Below are 7500 nucleotides of genomic sequence, written 5' to 3'. Positions count from 1 at the left end.
GAAGAAGAAGAAGAAGAAGAAGAAGAAGAAGGTGCTATAAAAGTAAGAAAAGAAAGAGAGATGCCATTTCTAAGTTTTTCTAGTTTCTTTGTATCTACCCAACCACCCAGTTTAATCCTGTCTATCTTTACTCTCATATTCACCTTTTCTCTATTCCAGCTAGGATAGCTCTGTATGTCCCCCACAGCAAGACACCTACCCCTGTCTCTTTGTCATACTTTAACCTCTCATCACCTGACACAAAGCCCCCACCCTCAATATCACTCCCCACCCAGTGGAAGAAGTCTTGTTTTAGGAGTTATTTGGTGACCTCATTTCATGCTGGTGCCAAGGAAAATGTACCCAGTCACAATCTGCAAAGTGGTTGGCATTAGTAAGGGCTTCTAGCAGTGCAGTTGTCTGCCTTGTCAGGTCCTGTTGAACTGTCTGAGTGCATGTCAGCTCCATGTGAAACTGTCCTGTCCAACCCATGCCAACATGGAAAGCAAACACTGACTGACAACAACGATGATAATGATAATGATATATATGAGGGGGTGCCGAAAAGTTCCTGACTTTGGGTAAAAGAAAATACAGCAGGATCAGTTAATTATCATTTTATTCAACGTATAGATAGATAGATAGATAATATACAGATATATATGTGTGTGTGTGTACAATGGGTGAAATCAAAATAAAGAAATGAACTATACTACTACTACTACTACTACTACTACTACTACTACTAGTACTACTACTACTACTACTACTAGTACTACTACTACTACTACTACTACTACTACTACTACTACTACTATGTCACTCTAATTTAGTAGAAATGTTCTTATATGTTTTCATTGTCTTTTGTAAAGAGGTCTTTCTGAAAAAGTATTTAAATTGATAATGGAAATTTTATGCAAATGAAATTTTATTCTTAGACATGAAGAAATTTAATTATTACTTTTAAACCATTCTTCTGTTAAACTCTTCACTATATTATGTATACATACATGTGTGTACGTAAATGCATTCATATAAGTGTGTGTGTGTGTGTGTGTATATATATGTATATATAGATATATATATATATATATATCTATAATTATGTGTATTTCTTCTATCTTAATGAATAAAAATTCTTCTGATAGAATAAATGGGTTAATAGAAACCAATGTAGCAAAGAACACAAAATAACTGTGGTTAGCTCCTGTTTTTAAGGCAGGAACTCCTTGAAATTTTGGGTATTTGAGTATATTTAAGAATTTAAGGATTGGAGAAAACGCATGTTATAATTGCATACTTTATTCCTACATATGTTTCAAAGGATTACAACCTGTGTGATCCATAGGGATCTTTGATATTAAAATCGTAACCTTCTCATCAGGGAAACCATGGGAATCATCTTAAACATAAGACATTATGACCAATTATGAAAACAATAGATGGATAAGGTTATGACTTGATTCATTTGAAAAAAACCGTTAGAGAATTGGATGCTGCCGGATAGTGGGTTGGACAACACATACCAATCAATGTGTAAGAGCGTACATGCATACATAAATACACATACACAAACACACACATATACATGCATACTGATACACACACACAAACATGCATGGTGGGTGTAAGGAATTGGATGGGGTGGAGTGGGAAGGTAGAGTAGGAGTGTGTTGGGTGTGGTGGGATGAGCTTATGAGGGGGTGTTGACGATAAAGGGGGAAGGGGAAGGTGGATGTAAGAGAGGGGGAATATGGGTATGGGAGGGGAGAGGAAGAGAGGAGAGAGGGTGGGTATAAGAGAGGGTGGGTATAAGAGAGGGTGGGTATAAGAGAGGGTGGGTATAAGAGAGGGTGGGTGGATTGAGAGAGGGGGAAGGTGGGGATGGGGGGAAGAAAGCGGGGAAGGTGGGTATGGGGGGGGAGAAAGAGAGGAAGAGAAAGAGAGGGAAGAGGGGTATGGGGGGAGAAAGAGAGGAAGAGAAAGAGAGTGAGAGAGAGGGGAAGAGAGTGAGAGAGTAAGGGTGAGAGAGTAAGAGAGTAAGAGTGTAGAGAGTAGGAGAGTAAAAGTGTAGAGAGTAAGAGTGAGAGAGGGGGAGTACGAGAGAAGAGAGTGAGAGAGAGTAAGAGAGAGGAGAGAAAGAGTAGGGGTGAAGAGAAGTGGGAGTGGAGAGAAGTAGGAAGAGAAGTTGGAGTGAAGAGAAGTAGGAAGAGAAGTGGGAAGAGAAGTAGGAATGAAGAGAAGTAGGAATGAAGAGAAGTAGGAAGAGAAGTTGGAGTGAAGAGAAGTAGGAGTGAAGAGAAGTAGGAAGAGAAGTGGGAAGAGAAGTAGGAATGAAGAGAAGTAGGAAGAGAAGTAGGAGTGAAGAGAGGTGAAGAGAAGTACAAAGAAGTAGGAGTCGGAGCAGGAGGTGGGGGAGGGGAGAGATGGGTGGTAGGAGGGAGGGTGGGGGAGAGAGACAGGAGGAGGGGGTTAGATGAAGAGTGGAGGGGAGTTGAGCCCATGTGGCGCAAAGGAGCGAAGATAGAAGATTAATCCCTGTTCACGGCGCAAACGGGAGTCCGGATGGCCCCTCTGCATGGACAATCCAAACACAGACAGGTGTTGCCGCAAGGAGTGGCCGGCAGAACGGAAGTGGCGTGACACCGGGGTGTCATTGCCGACGTTGATGTCTCGGAGGTGTTCCGTGAATCGGTCGGCCAGGCAGCGCCATATATATATATATATATATATATATATATATATATATATATATATATATATATATATATATACATATATACGATGGGCTTCTTTCAGTTTCCGCCTACCAAATCCACTCACAAGGTTTTGGTCGGCCTGAGGTTATAGTAAAAGACACTTGCCCAAGGTGCCACACAGTGGGACTGAACCCAGAAGCATGTGGTTGGTAAGCAAGCTACTTACCACACAGCACTCCTGTGCCTAACTTTTGATATTCTGCCAACTTTTGGTATTCCAAATAGAAGCAACATCAGTTTGAAAACATCCTGCTAAGCACTGATTGTCACAGCTGACTAGTTTTGCAGATTGCAGTTGGAATGTTTGGAAGCTTTTTATGCAACAAAGTTTCATGTTAAACTTGGCAAAAAAATGTGACATAAACATATGAGGTTCTCCTGACTGCTTATTGGTCAACTTGTATGAGTTAAGCATCTGTTTTTCACTGACATAAGGGGCCAGGCAAATCAAATCCACTGAGACGCTCATGATGGTCCCCTTTTCCAACAGCATCCATCGGTTTCTCTAAGGTTTGGGTGGGGTGGGGGGACTCCAGAAAGAGATTTTGTTGCAAAAGGCTAGAGTACCTGCACTAGGACAATGCACCAGTCCACACTTCCATCCAGGTAACCAACTACTTGACAGACATAGGCATCAAAACTGTCCCTCTCCTTACAGTCCAGCCTTCCACCCTATGACCTTTGCTTGTTCCCCAGTCTGGAGGAGAAGATGAAAGAGGCTGGGACAAAGGTCCTAGACACCGCCCCTTTGGAAAACTCTTGTGGAGCTTTCACAGAAGAGGCTGGAGCACTACAAGTGCACAAAAAGCAGAGGATCCTACTTTGAAAGAAATTAGAGTTTTCTGAGTCTTTGAAATTAATAAATGCCACTCTAGAAAAAAATCTGAAATTTTCTGGCATGCACCAGCACCAGCACCATCACCATCACCATCACCATCACCACCACCATCACCATCACCACCACCATCACCATCACCATCATCATCATCATCATCATCATTTAATGTCCTTTTTCTCCATGTAAGCATGGATTGGACAAACCTTATATTACATTACATTATATATATATATATATTATAATGGAGAAAGCTGATTATTAATTAGGTATGTAACCGTGACAAAAAGAAAGCAATTATTAAAGGCTTGACCACCTGGAAATTTTTTTATACATTCAAGTTCCAAGAAATATCCTGTAATTTCGATTTATGAAGTTTATTGAATATTTGAACTACAAGTTTTTCACAAATTTAAATATTCGTTGCATTCACTGCGGAGTAGTGAATGTAAAAACTAATTTGTTGCAGGTGAAATTTTCTATTTTCATTTGCAACAGTCTCTCTCTTTCTTCCTCCCCCTCCTTCTCTCTCACCTCTATTTTCATTAATAACAATTTAATAAATATTCATTTCAATGTTTTCATTTCAAGTTTTAATTCGCTATTTACAAAACCTACAGTTTATTCTATATATGTAATGTAAAAAAATTATTTATTGAATGAATGAATGCTGTTAGACAAAATAGTTACATAACTTTGCAAAGCACAATTTCAAGAATAATATCAGTTTGTTAAATGAATATTCTTGATAAAATGAACATTTTTTAATATACTGGTATAATTTTTTTTTTAAATTAAGTGATTTTATTGGTGTGGCTGTTTGGAACACTATAGGTTTTACAATAATAACTATGTGATTGCTGCTATTTCTAGCATGTTAAACATTGTAAGGTTACCTTGAAGTTTGTTTAAATTAGAGATATTTTACAACTACGATAAATTACTGAAAGAAATATTTACTAAGTGAGATTTTTTATAAATAGAAGTTTTCACGAGAATTTCCTTTCTGAACTTCCTTTTATTATTGAATATTTCAAGTTCACAAATTCAAATATTTGATACAAGATAGTTTCTAATGAGCTTTTATTTATATAGTTTTTTTAATTTCATATTTATTTCATTCATTGTTTGCAATGTTCTCTCCCCACCTCTCTCTCTCTCTCTCTCTCACACACACACACACACACACAGTCTCTCTAATATAAACACATACACACTCTAGGTTTGATTTCGTTATAACACAAATATCACATGGGTCTTCCAAAGAAATATGCAACTGAAAAAGCTATTTTTTTTGCACTCTAAACGTAGTGGGACTACCTTCATGTTTGTTTAAAAAAAGAGATTATGACTATAAATCTACTCATAAGGCTTTCGTCGGCCCGAGGCTATAGTAAAAGACACTAGCCCAAAGTGCCATGAACCCGGAACCATGTGTTTGATAAGCAAGCAACTTAACACACAGTCACTCCTGCGCCTAATGCATAAAATAAAATAAATGAAGGGAAGAGAGAAGAGGAAAGAACAGGGCCTCGAAGTGAGGCCAGAAGGCTCAGTATATTAAAACCATACCATCTTGCAGCATAGAGCTTGTTGATGAAAACTTTTCTCCATTTTCTGATTATTTAAATTTGATTCCTGATAAACTTTTGTTTATTCTGTTGTCACCAAAATTACAGAAATTTATCTTGAAATACTAAAGAGTAAATTCAGTCAATAAAATTGCCGTTGGTTTCAACCACAGCCTCCAGGCAACTTTAGAATCTCTGCAACTCTTCTGGATGGTTTCCTTGTTTAAGTTGGGGAATGCTGCCATAATCGTGGCCTTCAGTTCATCTTTGGCGTTACAAGGAGTTTTGTTGGTCTCTCACTCAACTGCACTCCACACATAACAATCACGAGAGTTGCGATCTGAAGAGTCAGGCGGCCAAATGTTAGGGGTGATGTGATTGCAGAAATTGTCTGACAGCCATGACTGGGTTCTCCTGCTTGTGTGGCATGGTGCAGAGTCCTGTTGCCAGGACACAGGGTCTTCCAGCAGTTAGCCTCTTGACCCAAGGCAGCACTATCTCCTCCAGGCACTTGATGTAGGCCTCTGTGTTGAGTTTGAGGCCGTGTGGGAAGATGAATGGAGGCATAACATCGCCATCACTAGTGATCACTTCAAACACCATGATGTTGACTGGATGTTTGATTTTTATCACTCTTGGTACATGTCATCAGACTGACAGCCCATAAATGTTTCACAACCACTGGTGCAGAATATCCATTTTGGAAAATTCTACCTGGCCCATACAAATATGGAAAAGTGGACATTAAAACGAGAATCTTTATGATTATAGTATGTGTGTGGGGGGGGGGGGTATTTAAAGTTATATACATAAATGCAGTTAACATACCTGACATCTAGGATAACCAACAACTGAAGGAATGACAATTTTTGGTTCAGTTTCACCTCCAAAGCCAACTTTATATGTATGTTATCCATTATCAATGATGACAGTGCAAACTTTATTAGCCATGTTCAGATTTTACAGTCGGATAAAAGGTTCCTGGTGAATGTATATAAATGTAAATGCTTTGTTTGTTAATATTGTTGTTTATGGAATGTGAACTTGCCTTGGCTTCAGCGCTGGCCTTTAATGATGGTAGAGTGTTCTATAAAGATGGTCAAACTATATCGGTTGAATGAGATTTCAGTCCGATGGTAAAATGTTGTAGGAAGACAAATGTGATATTCATTTATATTAGTTTTTGTATTCTATTTTGTGACCAATGACTTCTCTTTTAAAAAAAAACAAGGAAGATTTCTATAAAGAAACTACGTACATACATTTAATTAATTATATTCAATGTCATTCCAAAAATGTGGTGAACCATACATTTGTTCACGTGATATCTTATAAAAATTTTAGAGAAAACAATTCTTCCTTGTAAGAGTTTTGATTCTCTGGAATTCTCTTCTTGGGCTTAACTTTCCCCAAATTGTTGTGGCTTGCAGAGGATCATAGGGAACATTCTTAGCTCAAACCACACCCATTTAAAAGGGCCTACAAAGGCCTAAGGGACTGCCTTTACCTCCAGGCCCAGGAAGTAAAAAGAAAAACAGACAGCTCACAAATTGCTAACAACTGATTCTAGATTAGTTACTCAATTCTGGTTGCTAATTATGGTTGTTTGGTTAAGAAGTTAAGAGGTTTGGTTCCATATCAAGTAATCTTAGGTTCAATTCCACCTCATGGCACTTTGGACAAATATCATCCACAATAGATCCAGGAAAAGTAAAATCTTGTGAATTTGGTTAACAAAAACTGAAAGGCACACCATGGCACCCCAGGAAAGTGTCCTCCGTGGATTTGGTAAATAGATAACTGAAGGAAGCCTGTTGTATGTGAATGTGTGTGTGTGTGTGTGTGTGTGTGTGTGTGTGTGTGTGTGTGTGTGCATGTGTGTGTGTGTGTGTGTGTGTGTGTGCATGTGGTCCCCCACTACCGTTTGGCAACTGGTGTTGGTTTGTTTACATCCTTGTATTCTAACAGTTCAGGAAAAAGGGACTTATAGAATAAGTACCAGAATTAAAGATAAAAGTACTGGAATCGATTTGTTCAATTAAAAACTCTTCAAGGTAGTGTGCCAGCATGGACACAATCTAATCACTGAAACAAGTAAAAAGGTAATATATATATATATATATATATATATATATATATATATATATATATAAATATATATATAAAGATAGAAATATACTGTGATAAAATATATTTTACCATTGGATATTCATATTTAACACCAATTGTTTCATAGCTTAATAAACATGTATAAATAGTTTATTTTATCATATTTTATAATAAGTAATGAATTATTTACATGTCTGCATATATATATATATATATATGTGTGTATGTATATAATTTTAAAACTAAT

Source organism: Octopus bimaculoides, chromosome 27, assembly GCF_046866305.1.
Source record: "Octopus bimaculoides isolate indiv1 chromosome 27, ASM4686630v1, whole genome shotgun sequence".
Taxonomy (NCBI): Eukaryota; Metazoa; Mollusca; class Cephalopoda; order Octopoda; family Octopodidae; genus Octopus; species Octopus bimaculoides.
The sequence above is the reverse complement of the archived record's forward strand: the minus strand, read 5'-3'. Positions refer to the sequence as shown.